A 17649-nucleotide genomic window follows, 5' to 3' on the forward strand; every position below is an offset into this window, starting at 1 on the left:
TTTTGCTTGTCTATCCAAGATTAGGTAATGCAGAGATTGTTGTATAGAGCTAATACAGAGGAAACATTACATATTTCTACTGTGCTAAAAATGGATAGGCAGTTCAATAGCTGCAGATACAATTCTTTTGGAATCTCAGCATCTAAGCCATCTCCAATATTTTGTTTTCATAATTTACAAGAGCAGTGATACTAATTTCCTCTCAGTTTAAAGGGTCCCACCTGCGTGCTGGCTTCCCTCGCAACGTTTTTCTTGAATATGGTGACGGTCTCCATGCAGAAAGCACGCAGTCTGTAAAATTAGAATAAAAGAAATAAAGAAAATTATAAGCCATCAGCTGTAGTCATCTGATTGTTTGAGCACACTTGCTCTTTACAGTGCTTGTGGCAATCCTCCGTTATATGGAAAGCCCCTGCACAGGTCTCTTGAATTATCTAATCTTATCCTGTTATCCTATTACAGTTTGGGATACCTTATTAGCCACCCTAAATGATTTCCTTCCTCTTTGCATGGATGTAACTGAGATGGGAGCCTTTCCTTAACTTTATGGAAGTGTCATTACTTGTGTCTTACCAGTAGGGAAACAGTGGCACCAGGGCTAAAACTAGAGCCCATTGCTGAGAGTGAGATACGATGTTTTAAAAATAAATTTGGCACTGGACACTGGAAAGTGTCACAATCACTAGTCTATGTGCTTTTTCTTAATAACGTTAAGCTTTAAAGATGGTCAAAGAAAATATATCAGGGGAACTCTTTTCTCTGAAAAGACAGCTCCTTTGAGGTGAACACTTTCTGAAATCATGTGAATTCCATGAAGATGTTTCAGGAGAAGCAGAAAAATGTTCCGGCAGCTTCAAAGCATCCAGATTTTATAATTTTAGATCAAAACATTTCAATTTCTAAATAGTTATGGTTTCAATTTAAGTTATCATAGTGTTAGAGCATAGTGTAAGATAAATAAAAAAGTGACCTCATGAAACATTTCAATCATGCCCTTATTTTTTTCCCAAAAGTTTTTAAAGGGATTTTGAAAATTTCAGGTCGTATTCCTAATTAGTGCCCATACCATTCCTACCTGCTGCAAATCACAGGAGGAGGGTCCCAACAGGGAGAGCAAGGTTCTGCAAAGATCTCAGGTATGGACAGATGCAGTTGGTCTTGCCTCAGTTTGAGAATCAGGAAGCAGAGACCCGGTGTTCCTCTCTCACTTTCCTCCATGCAAAGGCACTCGTGAGATACTCAGCTCCTTGGATTTGTTTGTAGCTCCAAACAGCAGCATTTAAGTGACTATCAAATCCACTATCCATCTAGCAGAAGCAGTGAAGATAATGGATCTCCTGTCAGGAGGAATGCCTCTTGACTAAAATCAAGGAGAACTCAGCAGCAGCGCTAATGAACGAATTCTTTCATAAGAAGGGAGATAAAAGTGACCTTAAAGGGGATATTACATCATTCTAAGCAATGCATTTAGGCAAGAGTAAAGATCCTAACACAAATGCTCTGGACATGGCACAGAAGCAGTGAGCTAGAGGTTGAGATGCCTTCAGACACCCGTTTCATCCTCTGGAAGGAAGAACTTCACTGGGTCTGTCTTCTGCAGAGATCAGCCAGCTAAGCTACTGCCGACATCAGTTTCCGTGTTATTGCCACCCACTCTCCTTTCCAGGTGAGCACCCCTTCGTGGCTCATGAGCACCCAGTTGGGTGGTTTTCATTGCCTTAGATATCTCCAAATGACTAGGTACTGCAGTTCGGGACAGCTCTTCTGGTGCTATTCCCTATTCAGCAAAGGGGCCTGAGCAGAATAAATCGCTTTTCAGCTATTTAGCACTGGGCTAAGTGTCAGAATGAAGCAATTCTCTTCCCCAGGCCAAAGTAGAGACAATTACTTGCAGTTCACCAGATATTTTGTTGGAGATAAAATCCACCTCACGGTGGGGTTTTTGTACACCGACAGTCACCACCATTGACAGCAGAGAAGAGAGGACAAAGCAAGCAAGGGCTTCCTCTGAGCACTTAGCATCCTCTTTTCATGCTACCTATATGATTCCATACATCACCATAGCATCAGAGCATCCCTTTCACTGTTGCTAAGAAATGTACACCTCTGACTCATTCCAGTGCTCAAGACTGAGTAGTCTAGCATGGCTGTTATGTACCACAGTGTACCAAAAAGGAGAAAGAATCAAGATCTTGAACCTTGGCTCCGTGCTAGAGACCAGAAAAGATATTCTTGTTACATGAACAGGACAGGATTTATTTAGGGAATTCTGACTCCTTCCATGGCTTGTAATGTCCAGTGTAATGTGGGGGTAAGGAATGGTGATGGGTGGGTTATTGGGAAGGGGGGTGGATGGCAGAGAAGGGGAGAATTGAATGGAAAGGTGGAGAACCTTGCAGTCACCCCACTCAGTCCTGCTCTAGGAGCTGAACCTGTCCTGTGCTGGGAGGGAAAGAGTAAATCCTTCCCTGGCAGTCCTCTTCCACAACTTGTCATGTAATTTGGCATGTGGAGAATGCTGAAGGGAATCCAAAATAGATCTGAGGACAGAAATCCAGAGTTGGGGGAATCTAACATAGTATATGTGAGCTGTTTGCTGTGAAGCATGCCTGCAACAGCAGAGAACCAGAGAGCAAAGAGAAACCCTAAGTGCTAATAGCTTATAAGATGCTAATGGCTTAATAGGGCTGGAAGGGAAGAGAGTGCTAGAAATTTTCTCAGGAAGGGTTATGTATATCCTGATAGGAAATGGAGGGAAGGGAGAAGAGGAGACACTAGTCATTTTCTTCTTCTGAGGTGTTTGTTGTAACCAATGTGAAGCCGTCATTTCTGAGGATTCTCTCACCACACTGGCAGAAACTTCACCTTCCCAGTATTTCAGCAAGTGGTAGTGACACCTCTCCCAGCACAAGAGAGAGAGCAGGGCCTGGCAATCACAGAGTTCCCTTTGCTCATTTCAGTAGTGCTGTTGTCGCAGTGGTAACTACAAGCACCCAAAGAACCTCTAAGATCTTTGAAAAATATGTCTCTATTAGAAACGCTACTTTGCAGAAAACGTTTAGTAACGTATGGTTAAGATTGCAACTTGTTTCCATAAAGTCGAGTTCAGCATATTTTAAACCTCTGAGAAACCAGAAAGTACAGAGCATAATAGAGCAGTATGAACTCCAGTCTTTATAGCAGTGCCTGCAATGGAAATAATTCACTGTTCCAGTAAGCATCTTTCAGAGAAGATAGTATATAACCGGTATGGCACAGGCACACCTTCCCTTTGGGAAAGGGCGCTGCATTTACACTTACACTTCCTTTATATATATACACTGACCCAATTGCATAGAAACAGTTCCATAATAATTAAGTTTTCTCTTTCCTGCTAGACACCAGGTAACAATATGTGGTCCCATATATATTATTAAGCCCACAGAATATTTTTCCTACTTTGCCCGAGTGGCAGTGGCTAAAACGTTCTTGTGTCCCAGTGCTGACAGCGTACAGAGCTCAGCAGTGAGGAGAGGCAGGCGGTGGTTATCTCAGGATATATATATGTATACATACACACACGTTTTTCTTTTGTTCCCACCCCCAGAAGGGATGAGTGCTGTGGGGTTGGGCTCCAGCTGTGAATTATGGCCTCCCATACATCCTGCCAGCACAGTTTACCCAGCCTGCTACCATTTGGCACAGCAGCGCTGAGCTGAGTAAATACCACCGGCTCCCCATCCCTGCTGCCAGCTCCCAGGAAGGAAAAATAAAGTTTGCCTGAATGTTGACCTAAGCGCTGTGTTACCTGGCTTCCAAAACTCTGAATTCTGCTGAAGCTGGTATTTTTTAGTGGCTCTAGCTACTGTTAGGAAGCGCCAGCTCTGCTTTAATTAAGGGTTTTCACCCATCAGTAAGAAGGGAAGGTGTTTGTATGAAGGACCTGAAATTCGATCTTTCCTTAATCCTCAAAATATGACTTCTGCGGGCATCTTTGCGATTTATTGGGCCATGATTCATGAAGAAAAAGAAAAGCTGAAGTTACTCGAGTCCTGAGGTTTCTAGTAAGAACCAGATGCATGAGGGAAAGGCAGAGTGTTTTTGTTTTGTTTTGTTTTGTTTTGTTTTTTCCTTCGGTGTGTGGGGGCTGGTGGTTTGGTTTTCAACATTTTCTTGCTGACGGGCTCTTTTATACCAGGTGGGGTTTACCACTGTTTTACTGTTTTCTTTATTGCTTTTATGAGTTCTGTTTTCAAAGGCAGTCAGAAAACACTGAGCTAAGGATAAGTAGGAATATGCAGGAGTGTGCTGCGACCAAGTTCACCGCCCATTAAATCACTACGGAAAGAGATGTTTGATGCTGGGCACAAACAAGAGAGATAAACCTGATCTAGATCTTTGTAGCAATAGTTGTAAAAAAAATCAGTGCTGGTATGAGTCAGCCCAGTCGCATCAGCTTCACTGATGTCTGAATTTGGTCAGTGGAGGAATCTGAACAAAGAAGGTCTTGCCTTAGAAATAAATTTGACACGGCCTTTGCGCTGCAGAGCAGTGCAGGAGATGGACAAAATGATTTCAGGCACAAACAACTCCAACACTCCCAAAAGGAAGATTTCTGTGGCAACCAGTAATTATGTGTGATTGGAACCAGACAAAATATTTTCAGAGAGCTGTTTCTTCCTGAGTCAAAATGAGCTTCTTTTAAAATGAACACATTCTTAAATGAAACGGAACGTCTTCACATATGTTCCAACTTGTGCCCCATGCCTCTCCCAGAAATAAGTAATATGATCACTCATTTGCTAGAGCAACTGCCAAAATGCTGGGAATAATGGCTGTAAATCTTCTGAATTTCAAGCTTGCTGAGTTGTTTTAGATTTGCCTGCTGGCTCCAGACAAATCGCAGTTCCCTTACTGGTCGTCTTGCTTCATGCAAACTGAGAAAACAGTAGAAAACTACTTAATGTTTTCAGACAGAGGAACTGTGCTGTGTGTGCTGCCCTTTAGCTAGAAAAGATACAGAAGTTGCTGCTTCCTTGTGCGTGGATCTGTAGTGTCTTACTGACCACGAGAAACCCAAAGAGACAGACAGGAACTGAAGGACGTGAACATTTGCAGACATAGCAATCCACCCGGTAAAGGCTTCAGAGAAAAGTAAAATAGGCCACCCTACACCTAACATAGTAACATTGCATAATTATAAGTGATCTTACGAAGTACTCCAAAATCACGGACAACTTTGAGTTTAAAAACTCATTTTCTTTATGTTGGTAGAACGGCACGGAGCATAGATATGTGGCAGTCAATTTTGTGAGTTTATGAGCAATGGTGTTGCATTAACAAAAGGACGGATTAATTAAATCTATCATCATTAATGTACTTCTTTTGCAGGCAGAGTGAATCAGTCCTATTTGCTACATCGCGCGTTCCTTGAACGGCAATCTGCAGTAACCCAAACACCTTCAACCTCATTTGCATCATCTATACCAATATGTACTCGCCTCCCAGGCAAATCTCAGGTTAGGGAAGTACCACCTGATCCAATGGTACTTTCAAGAAAAAGGATGGAAAAGAGTTAACTGTAGAAAGCACTAGCAGAACCAGAAAAGGAGCGTTCATGCTAATGACAGCTTTTGTGTAAGTGCCCTGCCACCTGTCTGACTGCCTGCAGGAAGCCAGCCTTTGTGCTCTGCTAGGGTATGCCTCAGAACATTTTAATGGGATATGGCCTGGATTTTAAAGAGCCATCACTACAGGGGAAAACTTGGTTCAAAAAATTGCAGCCACGCTAGACTGCAAAATGAACAAAGCATTTCCAAACCTGACTGGGTCTGTGTGTGTGTGTTATTCCTATATATGCACAGAAGCTCTTTTTTTTTTTTTTTTGCAAGAATTATATTCTTCTATCATATTGTTTGTATTAAGAATCTATAGAGGTTTATTCTTCCCCAAAATCTGTGCCATGGAGTTATAATTCCATGAGTCCCACCTTACTTTAATTGGTTTCATTAAAATTTCTGCCCTCATGACTGTGAAGAAAAGGTGGAGATGTGAACTGTAGAGCTTCAAGCACTAGAAGAAATTTCAGCAAGTCTGAGGATTGAATTTTGGGGTCTGACTCTTCATTTCACGTATTTGGGGTTAGTAGCATGGTTACCCTCAAGACTAGAAGGGCTGAAAAAAAGTGCCGTAATGCTCTCACAAGGGTTAGAGAGGACATTTTCTATTATGCTTCCTTCCCCACCCCAAGACTAGTACCAAATTACATACGTTGCTTCAGATTTCCAACATTTCCCAATCTGGATTAATTTACATTTGGAGAGAGGGTGTGAATTAAACTGTTATAAAAGGCTTAGATGCAGTGCCAACTTGTTACTATGCTCTTTCAAGCATCGAATGCTTTTTCTATTAAGGAAGCTCTCAGAGAATTTCTTGCATCTGGAAATCTCTCTCGTTGTACAGCTTATTTATAAATGGAGAATTAGCCATACACAAACAAATGCATTCATAACAAAGCAGCTCCTGGAGCCTTTGCTGCAGCTGGAGGTTCTGTTGTATTGTGGCCTATAGCAAGGTGTTGCCTTCTTCATGGAGATTTCAATCTGAATAAAACCTAGCTGTTACAGGGGTGCAGAAAGCAAGACAAAAGACTGAAGCAACAAGACAAAAACAGGACAGAAGAGCACACACTGAATTGTTACAGCCGACACAGTGAAAACTTGCAGCCTGCAGCCTGAATGGCACTTACAGGCCAAAGTGAGAAGATGGGCCCGACGCCACTTCTTAATTCATTAGAAAATGACTTCAGTTTGCATGCTTCATTTCACACATGCCACGGGAAGCATGCCTAGCCACGAGTGTGAAAGCCCTCCTCATCTTCTGCTCTCATTTTATCCTGAATTCTCTTGTATAGCAAGTGCCTGCAGGCAGGTACTTCCAGTTTCTGCCAAGCAATGTGATGTAACTCCTGTCCACTGCTGGCTGCAAACATCACATCTATGCCATGTTTTCTAATCAAGACTCTCGGGTATTGGATGAGGCTTCATCTGATTCAAATTTGGCTTTGTAAAGGATGGTCTCATTCTAGCTGCTGTTGATATCAGTATCGGGGCTGTGCTGGTCACTAAGGATTCTGCTAGCAAATTGTATTCAAGTCCTGCTCAAATCCTCCCTTGGCAGCATTCAGAGAAACCTTTCCCCTATATATTATCTTAATCAATTAGCCTCTGCCAGTTTTTGTAGGCCCTGTAACAATTACTCAGGGATCACAGATTTCCCAGCGAGTGCAATTTCCATCCAGAACCATTATTGCCCAACATATCCTCCAGACTCTTCAGTATGTTCATCTACTTGTGACTAATAGCCTGTCCTCACTCTCAGCTCACTGCTACCTGCATAATCATCTTCCTTCCTTCAAACTAGGGAATATGGCAAAGAGTTTAGGGCTGAGCACCTTTAGTTTATCTCCACTGGGCCTGCAGAAGCAGAAGGGATTCAAAGCCTTCAGAGAGAATTGGTGGGTTTTTTTGTTTTGTTTTCTTTTGCTTTGCTTTGTTTTGTTTTTCTGTTGTTCACTCATTTGAATCAACACCTAGAAGATCTTCAGAGATTTTGCATTCCCCTTTTACTGGATTTCTTCAGTCCACTGGGGTTATGTGGCTGGTATTGTGAGGCAGCTACAAAACACAGCTGTTCTCTCACATCACCAGTACCAACATCAGAGACAGCCTAAATGCTGTGGGCAAAGGTCCTAGTCCTTTCCATCAGTTCATCTTGGTTACTTTTCTCTCTGACTCTTTGCTGAGTGTGAAGACTGTAAGTGTATGTACCAGCATGCAATTCCTAAAATGTAAGTAGTAGTTTTATGTTGCTTAATAGATGAGATAGAGGTGAAGTGATGTGAACTGGAATGTAAAGAAATTACCAGGTAGCACGTTTTAAATGAGCAGAAAACAACTGCTTTAACACTGTATACTAGTGTTGCAGAACTCATAGCCATCAGTTGTTATGGCAGCAAAAATGGATAGATGGGCTTTAAAACATTAAAAAGATTTGTGGAGGGTGGTCCCATCCTTAGCTATTAAGTACAATTGTCCAAATGCAACTTTCAAATCAGTAAACTGCTAAACTTTGTTTGCCAAAAGCTGCCATAAAGTTCTAGGAGAAGAAACACTCTACACGGAGAAACATTCCCTGAGCATCAGCTCTTGCACCTTGTTGAGGATACAATGTCAGTCTCAATGAACTTTGGAGTAGCACAAATGTTTTTGTATTTTGCTTTAAAATTCTGCATTTGGCTAATGCTTTGTATGGCAATTGATCTGTGTCGTACAGGAACTTATACATACTGGTCCATGCATTTCTGGTGAATATGTCACTTGGAACCAATAGGATATTGTTGGACCCTAAGCAGTGAAATATATATAAGATAATTAGGGGGTTTCCTAGTAAACACATACTCTTCTCTGCCATAGCTCACAATATAGAAATCTTCCCTTACTTTTTATAAACATGTTAAATGGAAACTCAAAGGATGAGAACCTGTTCACTCTGTGCTTGCATTGCTTTTGAGTCTGTGATACAAAAAGGAGGCTGCAAAGTGATAGAAAACACTGGTGTGCTGCTGTACTGCTCCTGACAAAACCTGCAGCAGATCTGGCTATTCTTGTCATTGTAAAATAATCAATGAAAAAAAATACTACTCTGTCCAATGATATCCACCTACGAAGCCATGCTGCAGCTAAGGTGAGAACCATTCAGCCAGATAATTTGGAATAAAAGTCTCAAATCCCAGTTCCTCTAGGAAGGAGACTGCATTTACTCCTGCTCAGCCTAGCAGGCTCAGAGCTCTCCCGAAGCAGAGAGGTTAAATTCACCGCTCCAAGCAGTCCTACCCAGGAGACTGCCCTGAAGCTTTCAACAGGGAAAGGATTTAATTAACCAAATTCTCAGAATGTGATTTTCCTGGTATATTGCAATATTCGGTATAATAAACGACTGCCAAAATGTATGCTGTGTGATTCATGGTACTGGTTTGTTTAGACAACTTTTAAGATGATCCCTAAGTACAGAAAGAGCTCAGGCACCAGAGGAGGAGGAGGGACTTCACTGAGCAGGTTTGAATGTCATAGATGCACAGTTATGGGTTAGTAATTGTATCACGGTTGACAGATGCTGCAGCAGCCATGTGACTAGAACATGACCTCATATTTCTGCTTTCTCCCCTCCTCCCAGTGATGAGGGTAGCGCTAGCACGTAAATAAGCAAAAGGCATTTACAGGAGGCTAGTTTGTGAGTTACTTAAAGGAGAAACCTGAATTTGCACCCACAGATATACTATGTATGGACTATTAAGCAGCTTCTCAACAGTGGCAATTACGCAAAACTCTTTTATCCTCTTGGGAAGCAAACTACAGTTGCTGTTAGGGTAAAAATATTGAATCACGAGTCACATGGGCTTAGATCATCACTTCCCAATGAAAAATCTGCAGGAGGGGCCGTAGAGGGAAGAAATGCCTCAATGATCTGTTCACAGGATTACCACACAAACAATGAGGCTGCTGCAAGCTCAGATGTCCTCCAGGGATCTGTGGGAGGATACTGCAGCAATAAGGAGGTTGTCTCTGTCCTGCCTCTGCTCAAGCGGCTCTGGATGCTCTGGCAAGATGATTTTGCAGGAGGCATATAAGAGCTTCTGCCTTTTTTCCAGGAGTCCTGGGGGCTAAGGACTTGCCAGGACAGCCTGGAATGGTGTTTCATTTATTGGGGATTTTCCAGAGGTACTGAGCGTCCCCATAAACCTGCCCATTCCTTTTTGCGTAGATTTTGGATCATGCAAGTCCCAAAAGGGTTCTTGGAGGAAGAAACAAGATGCTCTCTAGACAGCTGAACAACACTCAGCATGAAGGGCAACCCACCCTGGAAATTTACAAAGATGTGATCAGTCCTATAGGGATAATTTTCTATCATAGCACTGTTACACAGGGACCAAAGCTGGGGCTGCCTGAAAGTTAGAAGTTCTAGAAGTTAAATTAAAATCTCAGCTTTCATGCTGACCTCCTGACATGTTACACCATGCATGAAATGGCAATAGCAATTTTTTTCCTGAGTTATCCCAACAGAAAGTGTTTTAAAAATGCAGAGATTTTTTCATTTTTTAGTTTTCTCACTAATAAATCTCCCACTTACAATTGTTCCTAGAAAACAGACATGAAACTTTTCAGCATGGCTTCAATGTTGTTAAATAGACAAAAAGATTTTTCTGTACAGTTACTCTTCTCTAGCCCTTCTTTTCTTTAGCATGTTGCTTATCTTCTCTTTGAATTGAAACATGTCGCAGTTATTCTAATCTACCAACTGCAGTAGTAATACTTCGGATCAGTAAGATTCTAGTTAGTCTTCTTAATGTTGACAGTGTATTGGACCAGGATGGAATTTCTCTGCTTTGGATAACATGAGTTTCAGTCATGTTTTGGTTTCAGATCCAGGAAAGCCTTTGCTTGAATAGGTCTGACTAGATGTGGTAACTGTTATTTTAATTACCACAACTATAGTGTTAATGTTCCTGAAAGCGCCAGCAGCTAGTTGGCCTGTTGCTTGTGCCCTGCTTTGATGCTGACCTGTTAAATGACTTTGCTGACTTGAAAACCAGCTAGTTTCTTGCCTTTTTCTGTGTAGAGTGTTGAACAGACAGGTGCTACTGGCAAAGCCCTCACACAGGGCAGGATGAAGGCCACGGGGTGTGGGCAGAGGAAGGGGCCTGTGGTGACCTCCGGAGGCATGCATGCTGCTCCAGCCTCCCTCCGGTCTTTACAGCCTGTCAAGCCCATCTTCCTCCATTGTTGTGGCAGTTCCCCATGCCTTATGTTCGGCCTCGATATTTTCCTGGAGATCTGACAGCGGTTGCTGTGACTACACATCAGTAATCCATGGCTATGTCATGGCTCCTGTCCCATCCCTGCCCAGACTTTCACACCCACGGCTCTGAGATACTTTCAGCCAGCACTTTCAGTCAGGAAGCCTTTCAACGGCAGAGGGGAAGCCTGCCCGTGCTAAAAGTGAAGATGCTCATCGGTACTGGAGGGGATAATCCCGGCTTTAAGGTCCACGACCCGCCTCGGGCGCGGGCGCCATCTTGGGAGCCGTATAGGCGGGCGGGGCGCCATCTTGTGGTGGCTGTGGGCTGGTGCCATTGCCCTCTGTGTTACGAAGAGTAGTAAAAACATCTCAAAGTGCTTCTCGGTGCAGAAAGTGAGGGAACAACTGCGACAGCAGCCCCCCTCTGATGCCTCTTTGCCCTTGGTATGCACCACATGGGCGCACGGCGCTGCACACCCTGCAGCAGTGAGGAGAGCTGGCACCCCGACAGGGGTGGCAACCCCACCAAAGCCCCAGCTGTGGGGTTTGTGGGTGTCTTCCTGAGCACCAGCTCCGTCCCAGCATATGGGAAGGACCTTCCCAGTGGAAACCACATCAGCAGCGCAGGACTGCCTCTCAGCAGCTGCTGAACAGGTAAAAATATTGTGGTGTTAAATAAGCATTATTCCTGTTCGGGGTGAGCCTACACCTAACTCCTTTTATGTGTACATGGCTGAAAATACAGTTTCCACATTTCACCAAGAATTATTATTCTCGGGTATATATTTTCACCTGTTGCCTGGCTTGTGATAATGTGTTTTCTAGTAAAAACTGATTTGCAAGTAAGCATTTGGGAAAGCAACCTACTGACCAGCTCCACCTAAAGAGGTGATGATGGTGCTCAGAAACTGGTGGAGAAAGCCAATTTATCCCCAGTTTTGAACTGGTCTCCCCTGCTGCCAGACAGAAACAACAGACAAGTGGCTCAGATAAACACTGCAGAGAGTTCACACACCTTCTGGGGCTTACGTACTTTCCAAAGCTGGATTTGAACTGAAAGATGAGATGAGCCTGGTGTAGGGATAAATAATAAAGCAGCAACAGTCACTTTCAGGTTTGTCACCTGTCTTCCCTTAGGTAGTCTCCCTTTATCCATCTTCTCACTAAAACCTTTAAAGAAGTGTTATTTAGACCTCAAATGTCTCATTTCATTGGATAAAAGGTTTTCAGAGAAGTACTCTGTATTCACAGTGTTATGAACATAAACATCTACATTTGAGTGAGTATAAATTGTCCATTTAAATGCCTCTAAACATTTGGAAATCTGCCTCTTAGTGTTCAGCTTAATATTTTTTTCTTTTGTTAGTATTGTTAAATTAAGTAGTAATCAAGTAATTGCTATTATTTGTTAGAATAATGCTGGGGTGAAAGCATCAAACAACCTAACGCATACTTCACTGTTTTTACTTGACACTGTTCAGAAATCAGTTTTACTGAGGTAAAGCAGTCCAAGGCCTCTGTGTGAGCCCCACCTAAGCCATGGACATTCAGGAGTGACAAAAGCTCATTTTTACAAGTTTGCACTAAGGTCACGTGGCTTGAGTATAGACCACCTTTGTTTTTATTTGACTACACACCTGACCTTCTACAGCCAGTCTAGGAGGAAAACTTAATTTATTATACAAGGGTTTCAGGATATGCACCCTTGTAAGTGCTATGTCTTGCTGTAAATGAAATTTTATTCAGGGAGTAGATTAGATGACAGTATCATGGGCAATTTGTCTAGGGCTTTGCAATTTTCTCTTTTGACTTGAACTGGGAATTAAATTAAGCTGCTAAACTCTGCTTTTCTACTCACAATCTGCCTAATCAAAGCAGGAGATCCTCCTGAATATCTAAATGCCCAAGTTGCTGGTAGGAGTCCCTGATAGATTTCTCTTTTAAATTTAGCACAGCCCAGAATAGTAACTCTTACATAACATATACACAGCACATGTGGGGCTTGCTACAATTTCAGTGATAGACTGCAGATTTCCTGCCTTGCAGAATAACTAAAGCAGACAGCATTTCAGTCATCCCTCATATATATAAAGCCTGAGCAAATAAGTTTGTTCTTATGGAGCATAGGATAATGTTTCCTTTAGATATCAGAATATAGTTGACAAACAAACAGACTTAAGCTCTGGTCGTGTGTCAATGAGTGACGCCGTGGCCTCCCTTTACTTCCAAACCTGCAGGTGTGCTGGACAACCTGTTCCTGACAATAAAGGGGGACAGGAGACAAGAACTTAAACTCCACCGTGGACAGGCTATTGGGGTTGTTCAGGAAGTGGAGTACTCAGATAAATATGATACCTGCTTATTCATGGCTAATTGTCTGTGGAACAGACAATTGTCTGTAGCTTGCTGAGCTGGGTAGGAGGCAACTGTTCTGGCAGGCCTGACAGCAGGGTACCCTGTCCTCCCAGGGTTACTCCAGTGCTGTTACGCTGGAGGAAGCAGCAAGGACCTTCACAGTGCTTAGTCAGGTGGTGGTAGTCATGTGGGCTCTTGAACAGGATTTCTATCTCACAGGGATCCACAGATACAGTGTCCTAGAACTGCTGGCGTCCTGCATACAGAGTACAGGCTGGACTAGCATAAAAAAAAAAAAAAAAAGGAAACTTACCAGGAAAGGCACTAAAGCATTAGTCAGGTTAACCTTGAATTTTGATTCTGCAGAGTCGCCTGGGTAATTTTTTGTCTGCTAAGTATCCCCGCTGCTGATTTGGTAGAGTACCCTTTTCAAGCAGGTGTAAATGGGGATGCAGACAAGGCAGTGTGACCTCAAAACCAGTGGAAATGTCCCAGTTAGAAGGCTGATGTTGCACTGGTTTAACTGCATGTCCATTCAAATCCTGCTTACCCTGATGGAGCTCCCCCTACTAGACCAGGACATGCACATACACGCATAGCTGCGCTGAGCTTGAGCAGTGTCATGCTGTATTTTTAACTAAATCATTGAAATGCCTCAATGAATATTAGGTGTGGCATTTTTCTGTCCCCCAGACCTGCAGCAGTGCTCTGAACCTCCGCTCTTGCCTCTTAGGAACCAGTCTGTGACTGTTTTCTCTGCTGATACAGAAGGTTGGGCATAGAACATGCGTGGAGTCTTCCTTCCTGCTTGCTTCCCTGCAGACCTAGGATGCTCTTGATCCCCAAAAGAAAAGGCAATGCTAACTGGAAGGGTAGCTTGAATGCAGGGCGTTGCTGTCCATAGCCATGAATGCACTCTTTCTGCTCCCTCAGTCCCAGAACTCCCCAATTCAGTGTCATTGTTGATCAAAATATGATCTGTCAAAGGGGTAAAAAAAACAAAATACGAGGATCCTGCCTTTGTGTAGGCAATAGACTGGCACTAAACCCCACGGTCAGGTAGGGAGGAAGACTCCAAAAAGTAAAAATTATAGTTGTAGCCTTCTATGGGTGTCTGAAAGTCTTGCTGTAGTTCAGGCTGTAGTGGCACGATTTTGGCAGTGAAGAATAGTTGGCTATTGGGGGTACTGGATCCCCCGCCGTTCATAATCCCTGTCAGAAGAGGATGCCTTCCTTGAAGTTTAACTACATTTCAAAGGAGAGCCATGGGCTTTAAACAGGAACTCCTGGGTTACTTTACTTGGTCAGTCCTTTGGAAGAAGTCATCCTAGAGTATCATAATTGATATCGTTGAATCCAGACTATCTGAGGCAAAGATTTTGTCTTGCTAATTAAGAGCGGTGCTATTGGCCTTCGTGGGAGTTTACCCTACGCTGTAGGTAGAAGCAGCCACTGTGAAGCAGTTGCAAAGGTTTAATTAAAAACAAACAAACAAAAACACCTTGATTAAAGGGGTTAGGTCAGAAGAAAGATTTATAAACAGCCTTGTGGAAGACATTTAAATTATACAAATACCTTTTATAAGACTGAAGCTTAAGAAATACTTACATAAAATATTTGGATTGAGGGTTTTGCCAAGAAACGTTGGAGAATTATTGGAGAATTTAATCAGGTTCTTGCTGGTGCCCTTCATGCAGGTCACCTTCATGCAGACAGCCACCACAAGGCTCTACTTAGCAGCGTCAGAACTGCCCTTAAATAATACATAAATTTGAGGTCTCCACGAGTTATTTTCACCCTGTCTGTATGAGAAGAAAAGCAAGTATTTCCTTTAATCCTGTGTGGCTTCTGCATTAAAACAAGCCTTGATATTTATCCCTGGCCATCTGGATTTAAACTGACATATATCCCACAGCTTCAAATACCAGAACATCTGAATTACCAATGTGCTCTTTAACCCAGAGTGTTTGTGCTTAATCACACCAAAGGACAGAAAAGTCATTACCCTCGCAGAGTTTGCAGTGGGTTCCTCCAAAAACCTAGGTGGTTTTGCTCACACTATTTCCTTTTGCTGCTGTGTTTGCCTGTTGCCCATTCTGAACTGAAAGACCATGACTAAGACCAGTCAAGGACCAGGCTCCGCAAATAACCGAAGTGGTACCAATAGGATTATGCCCGCAGGCTTTGTCAAATCAGGAGTTTCCTCAGGCAGTACTAATAACTACCGACTCCCTTTTTATACATCACACTAGGCTTCAGCTGCGCATTCGCTAATCCCTGGAAAAGAAATGCTGAGGATGTAGGAGATGGTGTTCCACGTACTCCCCACTCCATGCTTTATCACCAGAGGAAGTGACTGGTGCTGGCATTTCAAAATCTGTTACAATTGTTCTTAGACCGAGGCGGAAATACTATCTTGAAAAGACAAAATGCACATTTCTTGCATAGGTTCCTTTGGAAAAATTTGTTTATTCCACTTGCAATTCAAGGATTTTTGCTTTTGGGATTCTGGAAGCCTTTTAAAAGATTCAAAAAAGAGCACATTCAGAGGAAATACCAACCTCATCAGAAAACAGATATTTTTAAACTAGAAAAACATTTGTCCTCATCCAATTCTTACATTAGTGTCTGGCAGTGATTGAGGGCAATGAAGTTAAGTGGCCAAATTTCTGTCCTTGCAAACTGAAGCAGGTAACTGCTACATCTGAAAAATTGCTACCATTTGAAAGGGACATGGAAGAAAAAAAATACAGGAAAATCAATGACAGACTCTAACTGGTCCCAGAGTGTCTCTGTTTCTCGGGATATCCGCAGATGGTATGTCCAGTGAATATTTATAGGTGAGGGGGAAAGCAGTAACACTGGGAAGCCTCTGGTTTCTAAAACTGTGCTTCTTGTTCTCAGGGATTTTTGATTATCATGAGATCTGCATCTGCTTGTTATTAACTAATTATCTGATCCAGTTGCCTAGCAAAAATTTTGAAAGCAGGTGGTGCGCTCACTCCCCCCGCTTACATTTTCACTGCAGTGTTTGACCATTTGCCTCCTTAGCATCTGCTGAAATTCTCACAGACAATCCAGTCTTCTGATTCAGGATCGTCGCTGTTTAAGACCTTCTGATTGAGCAGTTATTAAGAAGAAAAGCACAAAATCTGTACTTAAAAGTATAACACAGAAATATAGCAAGAAAACAGTGGCTTTAACCACAATGTATGCCTTTGGTAGCAGCAGTCTGTTTGGCAGCATTTATGGAATTTCTCCAGTTTGGTCTTTATCAAAAACCACAGTGCAATGAGCACGTCTGTGATAGTCAAGTGATGTCCTCTTACCCTGAAGTTTGAGCAAGCTGAGGTAAGGAACAGAAATTTTAGAAGTTATGTGCTGAGAGTGCAGTCTGCGAATGTACCCACAGAAAGGAAACGGGCTATTTTTGGTCAGCTATGACTCCAGATTTATTGAACCACTTTATTTCATACAGAAATGATCTCTCTGGTACGGTCCTGAGGCTCTGCAGCGCTTCAGGAGCAGTAGGACAGAAGAAGGGAGCAAAGCACAAACTGAATTATAAAGAATATACATTAAAATGAAAGAAAAAAAATAGAGTGACAAACTCACGCAAAAAGATAGGACCTCAGGCTTAGTGCCTCCCTGCTACTGTTATAGCACATTCCACAAAATACAGTTAGAAAAGGGCAGGCACCACTGCACTGTGCTTGTTTCTGTTTGTTTCTTCTTCCTCTCCCTGACACAGGATACTTCTTGAAGAGCAGTATATGCACCCAAACTGCGTTCAGGACCACAACATCTTTAGTGCTACAAAAATAATAGTTCCCTCACCCTTGCTAAATCCAAATATTCAGAAACCATGACTCAGATGACTGAGATTTCAAAATGATGACTGGCTTAAAACTCATATTGATTTTTTATTTTTATTTCCAAGCAAGTAAGAGCCTTAAAGATCTTCAAATTGTCATCTGTTTTCTGGGCTCCGTGTTTTGCTCTGGAGTTTTGGTAGGTATGAGAGCTCAAAGCTTGAAACGAAAGTGCAATCATGGAATCACATGACTAGTGGCTGTGATGTGCAACAAAATCCTCAACAGCCAGCAGGACCGTTTCGATTTGTATATTTGTAAGATGGAAAAAATAAAGAAATTGGGCTTCCGTAGCCTAGTGCTGAAGAAGGATATAATGGATCTGATGCTCAGCTACGTGGTTCCTGCACTTCAGGCAGGAGGGGAATGACAGCAGGCAGGGAAGCAAAAGTATGTGTGAAGTTTGGATTCATACCCTGGAGTCCTGCAGGGGCCGCAACAACTCTTAGTGTGAGCCAGAGCATCCGCAGGGCCAGCCTAGTTTGTGCTCTGCTTCTTAAGGTCTGAAGCAAAGACTATCCAAGGCTCAGTGCATACCTGCTGTGCTCCCCATCTCCTCCGTGTGCTGGAGCTGGGGGCGCCCCAT

The sequence above is a fragment of the Aythya marila genome (assembly GCF_965140915.1).
Source record: "Aythya marila genome assembly, chromosome: 3".
Classification (NCBI taxonomy): Eukaryota; Metazoa; Chordata; class Aves; order Anseriformes; family Anatidae; genus Aythya; species Aythya marila.